At 46.7% G+C, this 17,012-nt stretch overlaps 1 long non-coding RNA gene across 4 annotated transcripts; it reads left to right on the forward strand.

The window, feature by feature from the left end:
- LOC118553890 (uncharacterized) lies at positions 1-16,879 on the forward strand. Of its 4 annotated transcripts, none has more exons than XR_013449192.1 (4): positions 1-3,875; positions 4,889-5,194; positions 7,074-7,596; positions 7,959-16,879. It is a non-coding gene; the product is annotated as an uncharacterized LOC118553890 (long non-coding RNA). The 4 variants fall into 4 exon arrangements; XR_013449191.1 differs by having other exon boundaries at positions 2-3,420; positions 3,662-3,875; positions 7,074-16,879; XR_004926263.2 differs by having other exon boundaries at positions 7,074-16,879.
- The last annotated feature ends 133 nt before the right edge of the window (positions 16,880-17,012 follow it).

Genomic DNA, 17,012 nt, shown 5'->3' on the forward strand with positions numbered 1-17,012 from the left:
CCCCCCCCCCCACCCCCCGTAGGCCTCCCACTCTGGCCCCAGCTTGCCACAACTTTTGGGAATTTTCTGTGTGCGGTATAGAGCCCAGGCCTTTTCCCGTCCTCCCGCCCTCCACCCCCCAGCCTTCAGGCACTTTGTGGTAGCAGCATGTGCCATCGGTTCCAGAGGAGATAGCCAGGCTTTGGAATTTTGGATGCATAATGGGAAAGGCATCGTACTCTACTCGTTCTGCAAGTCTTTTTGGTCACCTGCTGTGGCCAGGCCCTCTTCTAGGTGATAGGAATCATCAGTGAAAAATTCAAAAATCCTTGTCTTCAGAGATTATGAGATTATAAACCAGTTTGCATTATAATTAGGTTATTCCATTTCAGCAAGCTTGCCCTCTAGTTGCCATGTTCATTGTAGACACACAGCTTCCTGTTAGGATTTGACTGTTAACCCTGACTGGTTCAGGTTACTCCCAGTTGACCTCTTGGATTCCACATACCCCCATCCCTTAGCCACTCTCCCCAACTTGGAAAGTGTACCTTAAACTCTCTTCTCAACCTTTTTTCTCTTGCTGACTTTGAAAAACTCCAGTCTCAGAGACTCTAAAGCCCTTCTGTTTGGGGGAAGTTGCCTTCACTTACCAGGCACAACATAGTGCTCACAATAAATCAGGCACTGCAAGGTGCTTTCTGTGTTTTGTTTAATACTCCCAATAGCCTAAGAAGGGGGTGTATTTACTACATATGATCAATAACTTCCCAGGTCATGCCAGCAGGTGGTGGCAAATCTGTCCCAAAAACCCTGGCACACTGTCTCCAGAGCTTCTGTTCATGGTTGCTCTGTGTGGGTGACTTCACACTGTCGGTGCCTCCTGGCTGGTATCATCCTTTCCATCCCCACCTTCATCCTGGCTGCGGCTCCAGCTGGCTGGAGTGGAGAAGGCAGTGTGAGGTGGTTTGGGCAAAATCTTCCCCATCCCCAATCTTAGTAACTCGAGTAGGAGAGTGAGCTCCCTTTTGGTCCTTCCCCAGTGAGCCCACCAAATAGAGATTAAACAAATTAACACACAGCAGCTCCTTCCATGCCTAGCAGACGTGCAGGCCTCAAGTACAGTGAAGAAGGCACTGGTAGGCAGAAGGGGAAGGACTTCTGCACTGGGGAGTGTCCTGCCTAAGCAGGTGATCAGATGGGGGCATCCACTAGGCACCAGACGATGTACTCCATATTGGGGGTAAAGCTGGATAAGGCAATGACCGCTTTTGAGCTCTTCACAGCTGAGCAGCACAAGAGAGCTGCGTGGAGACGTTAGGTGCTTACATGGGTGTAGGCACGGTGGCCACAAGACAACAGTGGGAGACATTTCCTGCCTGGCGGTTCAGGAAAAAGTGTTTTGGAGAGGACACCTGAGAAAGCTGAATCTCCAAGATTGAGTTAAAGTGAGACAGGCCGGTGAGGTGAAGATAGGTACCGGAGCAACAAAACATTAGGTTCTGCTGGATTTTAAAGTTTAAGGAGACCGGGGGGAAGTGGGAGGGAAGGGGAAATGGGGAAACAGTAACAGGACTGGCTATTTTTTTTTTTTTTTAAGATTTTATTTATTCATTTGAGAGAGCACAAACGGGGAGAGGCAGAGGGAGAAGGAGACTCCCGATGAACTGGGAGCCCGACACGGCTCGATCCCAGGACCTGGAGATCATGACCTGAGCCGAAGGCAGACGCTCACCCATCTAAGCCACCCAGGCGCCCCAGGACTGGCTATTCTGTGCTTAGGAACTGGCTTTGTCCTGAGGGTGACACAGTCCTGTTAGGACTTTGAGCAGAGGAGTGGTCAGCTTTGCATTTTTACATCTCAGGTGACTGGAGGATGGACGGGGTCAGGTGCCATTGAAAGGTAAAGATACTCCACCCAGATTGTGGTCTTTTTCCTTTCCCACTCAAAAGAACCAGAGCTTCCTGGGGACATGGTGCTGAGGGGTCTGCATAGGAGATGTGCAGGATGAACCCGGAGCATGATGCTATGGCAGAGAGTAAACAAGTCAAAGGTGGCTGGTATAAGTCAGGGATGCAGGGGCTAACCTGAAGAGGTGCCTCCTGGCTGAAGATGCGATCATTTGTCAAGTGTTTTAAATCTACAAGTTCATGATATTTTAAAAATATCTTATTGGTCACCTTTGAAGGATGCTAGTACTTGTTAATAAAGGGAAAGAAACAAGCGTGTATCTTTTCTGTAATAACTGTGCTTCAAAGTAATCAAAAAGTGAGTGAAAGTTTCTATCTACAGAAATATTCCAGCTATTAGATGATGGAATCATAGGGTTAATTTATCACTATTTTGTAAACCTCTAATGAAATAATGAAAACATTACCATTGAAGTTTTCTTGGGGGAAAAAAAAGAATCCGAATCATATTAAGTTCTAGATCTAAGTACTAGTTTACAGGAAAGACATGAATCAGAGGACTGTGTTAAATGACATCATGGGGATGTAAGCAGCAAAATCCAGTAAATGTAAAACTAAGGACAAACAACCTGGCTTCTTTAAAAAAAAAAAAAAAAAAGACAAAGAAAAGACAAAATGAAAAAACAAGAGGGAAAGGAACCTAGAGAATAAGACTTATGAGCCATATCAACAAAATGCAAGCATGGATCCTGATTCAAATAAACCAACTATAAATGAGAGAGAGACAGACAACTGGGGCAATTTGAACCTGTGGTTACTGTTCTCTAGGATGACCTTCTAAAATCCTAGCCTCCTGGTATTCCCACCCTCTCACAATGAAGCAGGCTGGCATGTGTGACCCAGGGAATATTGTAGACATGTGTGTGACTTACGAGGCTGGGTCATGAAAGGTCTTGCAGCTTCCTCCTTGGATCCTTGGTTCGCTTGCTCTGGGGAAACCAGGCAAGGCTGTGAGGCCATTCAAGCTGCCCTGTGGAGAGCCCTGGTACTGAGGACTGGAGCCCCTTGCCAACAGCCAGCACCCACTTGCCAGCCAGTGTTGATGTGCTGCACGGAAAGCAGATCCTCCGGGACCTGTTGGACTTCTAGGTGACTGGCATCTCAGGAGACACTGATCCAGAACCACCTAGCTCATCTGCTCTCGGGTTTCCAGCCCACGGAAACTGTGAGCAGCAATAAATGTTTATTATTGTTTTAAACCACCCAGTTACACAGCAGTGGATAACTAATGCAAATATGATTAGTTAATGATTTAAAGAAATACCTAATGCATAATGTGAAGAATGTTACTGTGATTTTTTTTTTTTAATTTGAGAGAGAGAGAGCACGAGCAGGGGGAGCAGCAGAGGGAGAAGGAGAAGCAGACTCCCCGCTGAGCAGGGAGCCTGACATCGGGCTCGATCCCAGGACCCTGAGATCACAACCTGAGCTGAAGGCAGACGCTTAACCGACTGAGCCACCCAGGCGCCCCTGGTATTGTGATTGTTATGTGAAAGTTGTTTTAGAGATTCATATTGAAATATTTATAGATGCATTAATATGCTGGAATTTGCTTCAAAATAACGCAGTTAGGCAGCAGCAGGAAATGGGCGGTACAGATGAAGTGAATGGCCATGAGTTTATACTGGTTGTAGCAATGGGCGTATACTTTTTTGTATTGTTGAAATCTTCTACAATAAAAAGGTTTTTTTGTTGTTGTTGTTGTTTTTTAAAGGTACTTATGGTGGTCCAGACAAGAGAAAAGATGGCTGCACCAGAGCAGTAGTTATAAGGGTTGGAGGAAAGATGATGAAAGTAAAATATTCAGAAGGCAAATGCGCAGGTTTTAATGACTGAACAGACATGGGGACGTGAGAAAGACAGGAGAATCAAGGGTGACTCTGGGATCTGGATAGACCTACCACCACTTGCCAGCTGTGCAAGCTTGGGTAAGTTACTCAACATCTCTGTGCCTCCTTTTCCCTCTGCTCCTTCCCAACCCCAATAAATAAATAAAATCGTTATTTATTTATTTATTTATTTATTTATTTATTTATTTATTTGAGAGAGAGAGTGTGAGAGAGCACAAGAAGGGGGGGAGCGGCAGAGGGAGAGGGAGCTCGATATGGGGCTCGATCCCAAGACCCTGGGATCATGCCCTGAGTCGAAGGCAGACGTTTAACCGACTGAGCCACCCAGGCGCCCCCAAATAAGTAAAATCTTAAAAAAAAACAAAAACCCAGTACTACCTAAAGGATCATTGTAAGGATTAAGTTAATTAAAATATGTAAAGCACTTGCAACAGTGTTTAGCACAAGGTAAACCCTCTAAGTGGTACTCCTCCACTGGGGAGGCCCAGGACTCCTGTGGGATGGTGGTTTTGGCTTTGGCCATATTGGGATTACAGCGGTGGGGGGGACTTCCATGAAGTCAGGAGGCATTTGCAGCATTTACATCCCCATCTGAAGTCTTGGGGGGAAGTTAGAGATAGAGATGTGGATGATTTGGCACATTTTAAAGCCAAAGTGAGTCAGCTCTTTGAACAGACACTTCTTCAAAGAAAATACACAAATGGCAAATAAACACATGAAAAATTGTTAAATATAATTAGATATTAGGCAAATGCAAACTAAAGCAACAATGAAATGCCACTCTACACCTACTAGAATGACTAAAATTTTAAAGAAATAGTGATAACACCAAGTAGTTAAAAGATGTGGAGCAACTAGAGCTCTCATACATTGCCAGTGGTTAAGTGAAATGGTACAACTTCTGGAAAACAATTTGGCACTTTCTCATAAAATTAAATACCTATTAACCATACAACCCAGAAATTGCACTACTGGATGTTTATCCTAGAAAAATAAAAATGTGTGTTCACACAGAAACCTGTACATGAATGTTCACAGAAACTTCATTTGTAATAACCCAAATCTGCAACAAGCCAAATATCCTTCAACAGGTGAATGGATAAACTAACTGTGGTACATCCATACAATGGAATACTACTCTGCAGTAAAATGGGATAAGCCATAGATAAATAAATAACAACCTGGATGGATCTCAAAGGCATCATTTTAGGAAGAATGATCAAGCCCAACAGAGCCCCGGGAACCTCATATTTAAGGAGCATATGGAAAGCTAGTCCACGGCTCTCCAACACAGCAAGTGCTGCCTAGGACCTACTGAATCTTGTCTGGGTTACTGCTCCTGCCTCCTCACTGGCCTCAGTCCCCAGCACACTATTTCTAGATGGACCTTTCTGACAGTAAGCACTGAACTTTTCTTTCTTTTTTTTTTTTAAAGATTTTGTTTATTTGACAGAGAGAGACACAGCGAGAGAGGGAACACAAGCAGGGCGAGTGGGAGGGGGAGAAGCAGACTTCCTGCGGACCGGGGAGCCCGGTGTGGGGCTCGATCTCAGGACCCTGGGATCATGACCTGAGCTGAAGGCAGACGCTTAACATCTGAGCCACCCAGGCACCCCAAGCACTGAACTTTTCAATGACACCTCTTTGCTGTCAGGAGAAAGTTCAAACTTCTCATTGTATACTCAAAAATCCTCCCATCTTTCAGTGCTCCAGCCTTAATAAACTCATCTTTATGCTATAGATTGTTCCATTCGGTCCCTCACTGCTAGGCTTTGGAGTTTACATTTTTCTGCCTAGAACTCTCACCCCCAGCCTCTGTGCGTGACTCAGTTACACCTACTCTGCAGGTCTGAGTCCTGATATCACCTCATCTAGGGAGACTGGTTTAGAGCCCCTTCGGCGGCCTCCATAGCATGTGGGTACCCTCCACATTCCCCTGTGATCACCCAGTGACTGGCATCAACCACTAGAACTGTGAGTCCCGAGGGAAGGGGCATGTCACATTCCCCTCTGGGTCCCTGGTGCCTAGCTCAGTGCCTCACACCCACTAGGTGCCCAACCAATGTTTGTTGTATAAACAACAGTGTGGTTGGATGAGGAAATGAAAGAAGGAGAGGGTAGGTCCAAGTGCACATATTCGTATTCTCTGTTCTTTGTGCAACTCTGTGAGGGCGTGGGGAGACCGGCAGCTGATTTAGGGCATTGGTGACAAACGACGAAGGGAGGGCACCCTGCATTTCCTCTTCTCTCCACCGGGTGGCAGTTCAGGCCCGCGAACCTCTGACGGGCACGGCTGCCGGAGCGCCACTTGGTGGCAATATATTTCCTAACTGTTCTGCAGGAAATGATTTTTTTTCAGGATAAAGAATCGTGGACAAAGAAGATATGTGGCAAACTTAAATTGGGGCTTTTAAACTAACTCCTTGGGAGTGCTCCTGCCTGAGAGAAGGCCCCCAGGGCTACCCTGTTGGCTTCCCCCCGATTCAATGACAGAAACCCGCTTTCCTGATGGCCTCTGCCCCCGTAGGCCCCAGTGGCCCTCTGCCCAGACTCTTCCCTGCCTTCACCTGCTCTCCTGCAGGAAACTTTCTCTGTAGTTATCAGAGATCTGTCTCCAGTTGTCCTCTCCCTCCATGTCCATGTCACTTTGGGATACTTCAGTGCCCCGGGGATGACCCTCCACCACCCGGCTCCCGGGTTCCTTGATCTTCCGGTCCTCTGCAGTGACTTTTCCCTCGGCCTCATTTCAGCCAGCAGCACCGGATGTGAAAGTCTACTCTTCTGCTCTCAGACCACAGCCACACATGGTTCCAACTCCCACTACCTCTCTCTGCTTCTCCCCTGCACTGTGGTTGCACCGAAACCCCAGCCCTGCCCCTTCACCCCTTCACCCCTCCACTGTATCCCACTCCTTTCGGGGCCCTCCTAGCAGCCCCTCCCTCTTTGTTGTGCTGTTGACAGCACCCTCTGGAGCTGAACTGCCTGGTTTGACGCACAGCTCTTCCGCACATAGGCTGGGACCTCGGACAGCTTCCTTGAGCTCTCTGAGCCTCACACTCTCATATGAACGTGGGGATAAAAGACTGTGGTGGGGTAACTGAGTTACTATGGATAAGCACTTCGAACAGTGCCTGGCACGCTGTAAATGATGTTTGCTCTGACTTATTATTATTCTTGCTCAAGCCGGAGCCTATGGTGGATGACCTCACCAGCCACCTCAACTCCCTCGTCAGCAAAACCCACCCTTGCACTAATCCCACAATCTTCCTTCTCTAGGCTTAGAACCAGGCCTCTGCACCCCAGTAAGAAAAGAAACAGCCACCACAAGAGCTCCACTTTCCTGTAGATTGGTGCCACAAGACATTCCTGCTCTTCAGCCGCCACTGGGCTCCAGCCTCGTTTGAAAATCCTTGACTCGCCCTTAGCCTGGTCCCTCTTCTCTGTCCGCAGTGACCATTCCACAGCTTCACCACGTTCCCCATCCACATGCTATGGAATTCAGAAGGTACAAAAGGGTACACTGGATTGTGGTAAGTTGATAAACATGGCCACAGTATTTTGTAGATGTTTCCATGGAGGTGTGATGTCCACTCATCTCCTGCACTCTGATCCTCATAGCCCTGCACATGGCCTCCTCTGTCCCCGTCCCCTGAAACCCTTCCGCTGGCCCCTCTAGAGCTCACCGCTCCTCATCAGCAAGCTCCTTCTGGACATAGCCTCTGCGAAGAGTACCTCTCCCCTCCCGCCTCGCCCTGCGGACGCTGCCTTCTTTCCCTCAGCTCACACGTCACCAGGCCAGGTGTGTGGGTGCCCTCCTTGCTCTTCAGCACCGCCTTAGGACCCTTCTCCTTCCCTCAAGTCCCTCAGCTTTGAGTCTCCTGTGGACGGACTATACCACTCACGCTACCTCCCTTTCCCGCTCACCTAACAACCCCCGGGTTACTTCCTCTCATTTCTTGAAGGCTTTGCCTCCTGCCTCATGGTCGTTCCCTCTGATGCGAATCCTGTCCTAGTTCTTCGAGATTTCAACATCCGCACAGATAGTTCCATGATCTCTTCTCCTCCAATGACCTTGCCCTTTACCCTGTCTGAACTACTCACTGCCGTGGTCATTTCCTGGTGCTTGTCCTTACCGGTAACTTCAACCCCTCTGTGTCCCAGGGCCGCTGGACCAAAGTACCACCGACTGGGCAGCTGGAACAACAGAAGCCTGTTGCCTCACAGTTCTGGAGGCTGGAAGTCCGAGATCAAGGTGTTGGCGGGGTTGGTTCCTTCTTGAGGACTGCGAGGGAGCACCCGTTCCCTTCGGACCTCTCCCCTGACTTCTGGTGGTTTGCTGGCAATCGTTGATGGGTATTCCTTGGCTTGTAGATGCATCGCCATGATCTCTGCCTGCGTCTTCACATGGCCTCTCCCGTGTGTCTATCTGTCCTTATGTTTGATTTTCCACTTTTTATAAGGACACCAGTCATATTGGATTAGGGCCCACCCACATGACTTCATTTTAGCTGGATTACCTCTGTAAAGTCTTTATTTCCATTCTGAGGTACTGGGGGTTAGGACTTCAACATCTTTTTTTTTTTTTTTTCTGAGGGGGGCACAGTTTAACCCATAACACCTCCTATCATCTCAATCTCATGCGTCCCACCCTCTGATCACCACCTCATTTCTTCCCAACTCATTCTCTCTAGTACCCTATCACCAAAATTCCTTTGGTCCCGCCAGGACCTGCCATCTACTGATTGTACCTCTGTCATGCCTCTCTTTTATCATTCTCTCTTCCCTCTTTAACCAATGTAAAGCCCACAGCCAACTAATAGAATCACTCCCTTGCATATACCTTTAATCCCCTGGCCTCTCTCTCCCCTATGTTGTAGTCATTTGGTAAATTGGCAGCCCTGGCTAATCCTGTCTATTCTGTACCTAACACGGCAGGAGAAAAACCCCAACACATTTGTAAATAGAAATAGAAAGTTTGATGAAAATGAAACATTTACAGTTTCAAAGTACCTCCCCATTATGTTTTTATTAATTATACAGGGAAAAATAGTAAATGTATAATGGAGAAGTCTGGCAAACACCAACTTAAGTAATTAAAATGAACATCCTTATTATTATTTTTTTTAAGAATTTATTTATTTGACAGAGAGAGACACAGCGAGAGAGGGAACACAAGCAGGGGGAGTGGGAGAGGGAGAAGCAGGCCTCCCGCCGAGCAGGGAGCCCGATGCGGGGCTTGATCCCAGGACCCTGGGATCATGACCTGAGCCGAAGGCAGATGCTTAATAACTGAGCCACCCAGGCGCCCCAGAAATGAACATCCTTAGTAATGAGATAAGTCTCACCTGAAGGGACACCCGGGTGGCACAGCTGGTTGAGCGTCCAACTCTTGGTTTCCACTCAGGTCGTGATCTCGGGGTCGTGGGATCGGGCCCACGTTGGGCTCTGCACTCAGCATGGAGTCTGCTTGGGATTCTCTCTCCCTCTGCCCCTCCACCCCCCATTCTCTCTCTCTCTCTCTCTAAAATAAGTAAATAAAATCTTTTTAAAAAGTAAGTTTCACTTTAAATTCCTAATCACCTCAAGTGGACCCTTCATGCTGTATGGTATCCCTACTCCATTCCCTAGTGTATTTACTCTTGACCTTCTAGATGACTAGTCATACTATCTCCTCTCTTCTCAAATCTCCAACACCTCGTTTTCCCATCCTCCCTTTTAGCTGATTATTGACCTTATTGATTATTGATTATCTTACCTTGATTATTTCCTTGAGAAAGTGAAAGCAATCACAGCAGTACTTCTCTAAGTAGACACTCATACACTCAACTGCATCTGTGCCTTCCTTCCTCCTGTCCCTGTAGATGCTGCTTAGGGCCACACATGCCCTAGAGCCCAAGAGTTCCCTTTTCTCTCTCCTGGAATCATCATATTTTCTCTATTTTTTCTTTCCTATAAGAAAATGCCTTAATTTCTTCTATCTTTAAGAAATCCTCTCTTAGGGGAGTCTGGGCAATTCAGTCAGTTAAGCACCTGACTTTGGCTCAGGTCAGGATCTCAGGGCTGTGAGATCTAGTCCCACATCAGGCTCCCCACTCAGTGCGGAGTCTGCTTCTCCTTCGGCCTCTGCCCCTCTTCCTGCTTGTGCTCTCTCTCTCTTTCAAATGAATAAATAAAATCTTTAAAAAAAAAAAAAAATCCTCTCTTAGGGCCTAGGAACCCTAAGGAACAACTCCCCAGTAGCAATGAGCATACCCAGCCTCCAGATCTTGGTTTCTAAATATCACTCCCCACCAGAAGAAACCAGGGCTCTTTGGAGAAATGGCAGATTCCAGGGTTGGGTTGAGGAAAGTCCAAGATGACTCTTGAGCATGTTATGCCAGAAAGTACATCCTCAAAGAATGATGGGGGTTTGTCAAAGAGATGGAAGCCAGCTTGAAGGGGCTCCTACTGGCCAAATCATGGACAATTGGAGCACCAAAGTAAATAATGATAGTAATGGATTACAAACCATTGAATAAAATAGGAAGTCATGAGTCCATACCGACATAAGCAAATGAATAAATAGAAAGTTTGATGAAAATGAAACATTTACACAGTTTCAAAGTACCTCCCCATTATGTTCTTATTAATTATACAGGGAAAAATAGTAAATGTATAATGGAGAAGTCTGGCAAACACCAACTTAAATAATGAAAATGAACATCGTTAGTAATTAGATAAATGGAAATTATGGCCCCTAAAGTTAAAAAATGTCAAAGTCTCAGGGCACCTGGTGGCTCAGTCAGTTATGCATCTGCCTTCAGCTCAGGTCATGATCCCAGGGTCCTGGAATTGAGTCCCAAATCGGGCTCCTTGCTCAGCAGGGAGTCTGCTCCTCCCTCTCCCTCTGCCCTTCTCCCTGCTCATGCTCTCTCTCAAATAAATAAATAAAATCTTTTTAAAAAATGTCAAGCTCTCAAAAGTCAAGGACACTTTGGGGGCACCTGAGTGGCTCAGTCAGTTAAGTGTCTGACTCTTGATTTCTGCTCAGGTCATGATCTCAGGGTTGTGAGACTGAGCCCCATGTCAGGCTCCCTGCTGGGTGTGGAGCCTGCTTGGGATTCTCTTTCCCTCTGCGCTCGGCCCCTCCCTCACCTCCCTTTCTTTTTTTTTTTTTTTTTAAAGATTTTATTTATTTATTTGACAGAGAGAGAGATAGCAAGAGCAGGAACACAAGCAGGGGGAGTGGGAGAGGGAGTAGCAGGCTTCCCGCCGAGCAGGGAGCCCGATGTGGGACTCGATCCCAGGACTCTGGGATCATGACCTGAGCCGAAGGCAGACGCTTAACTTTCTGGCATAACATGCTCAAGCCACCCAGGCGCCCCCTCACCTCCCTTTCTTGAGAAAAAAAAAAAAAAGAAAAAATCAAGGACAGATTGAAGAATTGCTCCAGTTTGAAGGACACTAAAGAAATGTCTAAAAGCAATGTGCGACTTTTGAGCTGGCTATAAATGACATTATTTGGACAACTGGTGAAACCTGGATGTGGTCTGAGGATTAGATTGTCATTATATATTAATTCCTGATTTTGATAATGGTATGGGGTCTATAAGAGAATGCCCTTGTTTGTAGGAAATCTGCAGTCAAGTATTGGGTGATGGATCATCAAGTTGGCAGCTTTCAAGAGGGTTAGAAGAAAGTTTTTGTATATGTGCTGCCGAAGCGAGCACTAGAAGAAAGTTTTTGTACTGTACTTGAAACATTTATGTAAGTTTGAAATAGTTTGAAAAATAAGACTTAAAAAAATAGTAAATATTGCATTTCTTGACCCCACTCTCCTCTCCCGCTCTCTTCTCCACTTTCTTAGAAGAGTCGTACATACTCCAATCCTTCCTTTCCCGTTTTTTTCTTGAACCACTCCAAACAGCTTTCATTTCCACCAGTACTCTTGCTAAGGTCACCAGTGACTTCTGTATTGCTAAGTTGAAGAAACAATTTTCAATCCTCATCTTGACAGACGCATCAGCAAAACTTGACACTGATTAATCTTTCCTGGAATGTTTTCTTTTTTTATATTCCAGGATCCCACATTCTCTTGGTACTATTTTTTTTTTAAAGATTTTATTTATTTGACAGAGAGAGATACAGTGAGAGGAGGAACACAAGCAGGGGGAGTGGGAGAGGGAGAAGCAGGCTTCCCGCTAAGCAAGGAGCCCAATGCGGGGCTGGATCCCAGGACCCTGGGACCATGACCTGAGCCGAAGGCAGAGACTTAACGACTGAGCCACCCAGGCACCCTTCTTGGTACTATTTTTTCAGTCTCCTCTGTGATCTCTCCTCATTTCCTCTGGCCTCTGAAGAAATGAAGGATCCCAGGATTTAGGACTCAGACCTTTCCTCTTCTTACTCCTTTGTTGAGCTCATCCAGCCCCTGGCTTTAAATAACATCCATATGTTGATGACTTACTAATTTATATCTCTAGCCCAGGCTTCTTTTCTAAACTCTGGACTTCTATAACCAACTGCTTACTCCACATTTTCCATTGGATGGTGTCCAATAGACATCTCAAATTTAACATGGCCAACACTTAACTCCTGATCTTCCCTCCCTCAAGTCTGCTCTATTTACTCTCCCCCTTATCGGTTAATGGCGACTTCTTTCTACCAGTTGCTCCAAAACCCTTGGAGTTACCCTTGGCTCTTCTCCTTTCTTCACATCAATTACATTAGCAAATTTTATTGTCTAGAGCACCTCCACCCTGGAACAGGTCGCCACCATCTATCATTGGAGTTACCCAAGAGGTCCCCTTACTGGTCTGCTGCCATACTTGCCCTCTTTAGTTTATTCTTTACCACTCTCTAACGGCTCCCCATTTCTCTCTGAGTAAAAAGTCAAAGTCCCTAACTTCGGGCCACAGGATTCTACGTGGTCACTTACTCTGACCACATTGGCTGAGAATAAAAAATTTAATAATACTGAATGATGTAGAAGATAGTCTCACTTACACATTGTTAGTGAAATGCAATTTGTTCTTATCTGTAAAAAATTTAAATTAAGCATATACTGTGACCTAGCAATTCCTTTTTTTAAAAAAAGTATTTAATTTATTTATTTGAGAGAGAGAGAGAGCACAAGCAGGGTGAGGGGCAGAGGGAGAAGCAGACTCCACTCTGAGCAGGGAGCCTGATGTGGGGCTCGATCCTGGGACTCCAGGATCATGATCTGAGCTGAAAGCAGACGCTTAACTGACTGAGACACCCAGGCGGCCCCGACCTAGCAATTCCATTGGTAAAAATTTATCTTGTGAAAATACACAAGTGGCCAAAGACACATATGCAATGTTCGCTGCAGCACTATTTGTCATGGGAACACAAATATACATGGCCCATCCATACAACGGAAGACCGTGTATGATAATGGAGATTCACGGACTTTGGAAAAATCTCCAAGATGTATCATTAAATGCTAAAAGAAGCAGATCAGTAACTATAGAATAATCTCATTGTTTAATAAAAGGTCAACATAAACGTGCTGTGTGTGTGTGCGTGCACACGTGCGTGCATTTAAAACATGATTTGAAAAGGTTACTGATCAGCATGGGTTATATCTGGGGAGTGAGGCTGGGAGTTGGAGTATGAAAGAGATGCTTCTTCCTTCTATAATGTTCTATTCAATTTCAGTCACCTTTTTTTTTTTTTTAAAGAAAAAAATGCACCTTTTAAAAAAGTTTTTTTAAAAAACATGCACTTTTGGGACGCCTGGGTGGCTCAGTTGGTTAAGCGACTGCCTTCGGCTCAGGTCATGGTCCTGGAGTCCCGGGATCGAGTCCCGCATCGGGCTCCCTGCTCGGCGGGGAGTCTGCTTCTCCCTCTGACCCTCCTCCCTCTCATGCTCTCTGTCTCTCATTCTCTCTCTCTCAAATAAATAAATAAAATCTTAAAAAAAAAAAAAAATAAATAAAAAAAATAAACATGCACTTTTATAATTTGTATGTCTTTAGTAATTATAAAAAACATTTTTTAAAGTTTATCCCCATCCCAAGATCATAGAAATGCTCACCTGTATTTACTTCACATTCACGTGTCTTTAAAAAAAAGTACATGGGGGCGCCTGGGTGGCTCAGTTGGTTAAGCAACTGCCTTCAGCTCAGGTCATGATCCCGGAGTCCTGGGATCGAGTCCCACATCGGGCTCCCGGCTCAGCGGGGAGCCTGCTTCTCCCTCTGACCCTCTCCCCTCTCATGCTGTTTCTCTGTCTCTCTCTCTTTCTCTCAAATAAATAAATAAATAAAATCTTAAAAAAATAAAATAAAATAAAATAAAAATAAAAAAGTACATGTTTGAATTAACTCATACAGGATTAAAGGATGGGTGGGTATATCTAGAGTTTGCTGCAGAGCATGACTGTTTCTTTTTTAAAACCTTTTTTGATAAAGAAAACAGAACATACTATTTGTAGAAAATCTAGCAATAAAAACTCTTGGCAAGCCAGAGAAAACCTGTTAACGTTTTAGGACATTTCCTGTAAAAGGCAGGGTGTCCAGTGATGTGAAACCTGAAACCTTCTCAGTCTTTTGCTGATGCCTTAACGCCATTTGAAGGGGGGATAAGGGGGGCCTGGCAGTTTTGGCTTCCTCTGTTTGGAAAATTCAGCAGAAGGGGTCACACACAATGGTAAGGCAAACATCACCCATTGTTCATGGAGAAAATAGTGAGGTCACCTTAATCCTGCCAGCAGATGTCGCCAACCGAGATATGCAGCGTTCTGCCATAGTGAAGATCAAGTAGTCTTTTAGCCAAACCCTTCCTTGAAGTACAAGGAGAAACTGGTTCCCCAGGAGTGTCTTTGACCCACGTGTGTGTCCCCCCTCCACAGGCTTACTTCAGATGGAGGGCGCACCCAGTTCCGTGGGCTGGACATGGGCAGATTTAGGAATGGAGCTGCCCACCTGGGAACTGTCAGGAGCGCAGGGCTGGCTCCCAGGTACCAGGTTGCTTGGCCCACGCTGCCCCAGGGGCCGAGGGGACACCTTGCATTTGCAACACTGCAGAACAGAGCCTGACAGCAGACGGGCCAGACCCTGGTGACACAAACATGGATGTACCACCTGGTCTCAGCTTGCCAGAAGTGGAGTCCAGAGTCAAACCCACCATGCCAAACTCTTTCCCGGAAAGGACAGAGGATAAATACCCGGCAGGCAAACAATTCTGGACTAACAAGGAAATGAGGTAATACATCAGGTTCAAACAGAAAAAGGCGCCCGAAGAGCCCAGAAATAAAAAATTAGAAGGATGTAGCCTTTGTATAAGCCCCCGTGGCAAGAGGCAGATTAGCAGCCTGGCAATATCATTCGCTAGCCCATAAAAGCGGAAGGGACAATGGGAAAGGAGCTGCAGGTAGAAGATGGAAGTGAGAAAATGGGATTCGGACGTTTAGGGAAAACCAAGATATCTGACTTGAGCCTTCTCTAAGTCTTGTTAATTTCTTCCAAGACATCAACCAAGGGAAATGGGAGGGAGAGAGGCCAGATTAAAGGAGACATAGGAAGAACTAGAGAGCTAAGGAGAAAGGTGGTCTGGCTCAATCTCCTGATCTTCCTTCCATAGATAAGGAAAACCAAGGCCCAGAGAAAGGATGCCGCTTTCCCACAAAACCAGACTCAGTGGCTAAGACTCTTGAGTTCCCTGTCTAGTGCTCTCAAGCCCTGCCCATCAGGAGTGATCCATAGGCCAAAAAGGGAGGAGAAGATTAAAGTCCTGCCAGAAGAAAGGCAAGCTACACACTCGGAAAGAAACCACTCTGCTGAGGCTCCATCACTTCTCAGCCAGGCTGGCGCCATGGTAGGTGTTTAATGGGGGGAGTTCTTCTACTGCTCTCTGGAGCATTCCGGGGCTGGAGACACCAGTGGAAGGAGCTAGTTTAAAGGGAGGCCCAGACACCCTCCCTACCCTGACCTTCCTTGGGCTGGCCAGGGCACAGAGCGACAGCCAGCGTACCACCGAGGTGTGAATGGGGCCAGCCCTACTCCCTGCCAGGCACCCCTGACCTCAGCTCTGAGAGCCTGTGGTGCCAATACAGACCATGTGTTCGCCGGAGGGCCCCCACCCCCATGGTGAACGGTCCAGAATCCCAGCCACAAGGCCAGGGGTACTGAGCGCATGCTGCCCAGGTGGCCTTCAGACTGTACGTGATGGGGAGAGGCTGGGGGCCGGCTAGGCCTGATGGGCACTCAACAAGTCACCCCACACCTGGCAGCCTGGGCAGGAAGGAGGCCCTCCTTGGCCCAACTTGGCTGGCCAATGTGTGATGGTCTAGGTGCCCCCTGGCTGACCTCCAGCTAATGCCCAGCTTCATGCCCAACGGGAAATCCAAGGCCTAGAGGGCCACCGCCACCCCGTGGCCTTTTCATGCCATGTGGAGAGTACGAAATAACTCCTAGAAGCCTAGACCCTTCCACACAGCCTCATTCTTGGCCTCCCCTTCCTGAAGTGAGAATTTCAGAGCAAGGGGAACTTCTGGTTGAAATCTGAGGTAGAGGGGCACCTGGGTGGCTCAGTCGGTTAAGCATCTGCCTTCGGCTCAGATCATGATCCCAGGGTCCTGAGATCAAGCCCCACATTGGGCTCCCTGCTCTGCCGGGAGCCTGCTTCTCCCTCTCCCTCTGCTGCTCCCCTTGCTTGTGTTCCTGCTCTCTCCCTGTCAAATAAATACATAAAATCTTTAAAAAAAAAAAAAAAGAAAGAAAGGAAAAGAAAGAAAGAAAAAAGAAAGAAAGAAAGAAAGAAAGAAAGAAAGAAAGAAAGAAAGAAAAAGAAAGAAAGAAAGGAAGAAATCTGAGGTAGAAATAGGGGCAAGAAGATCTGGGGGGAAAGCCCAATGTCTGAGGAGAGATAAGAAGGTGGCAACAGGGGGCGCCTGGGGGGCTCAGTTGGTTAAGCGTCTGCCTTCGGCTCGGGTCATGATCCCGGGGTCCTGGCATGGAGCCCCACTTCACTTCGGGCTCCCTGCTCAGTGGGGAGTCTGCTTCTCCCTCTGCCTCTGTTCCTCCCCCATTCATGCTCTCCCTCTCTCTCAAATAAATAAAATATTAAAAAAAAAAAAATGGCAACAGTTTGAGACCCAGCTGTGCTTTGCTTTCTGGCAACAGGAGGCTACAGACACTTAACTCTGTCTACACAGCAGCCCCCGAAGCTCACTGCACACCCCATCCCACCCAGTATGTACCGGAGTTTGAG

The sequence above is a fragment of the Halichoerus grypus genome, chromosome 6, assembly GCF_964656455.1.
Source record: "Halichoerus grypus chromosome 6, mHalGry1.hap1.1, whole genome shotgun sequence".
Taxonomy (NCBI): Eukaryota; Metazoa; Chordata; class Mammalia; order Carnivora; family Phocidae; genus Halichoerus; species Halichoerus grypus.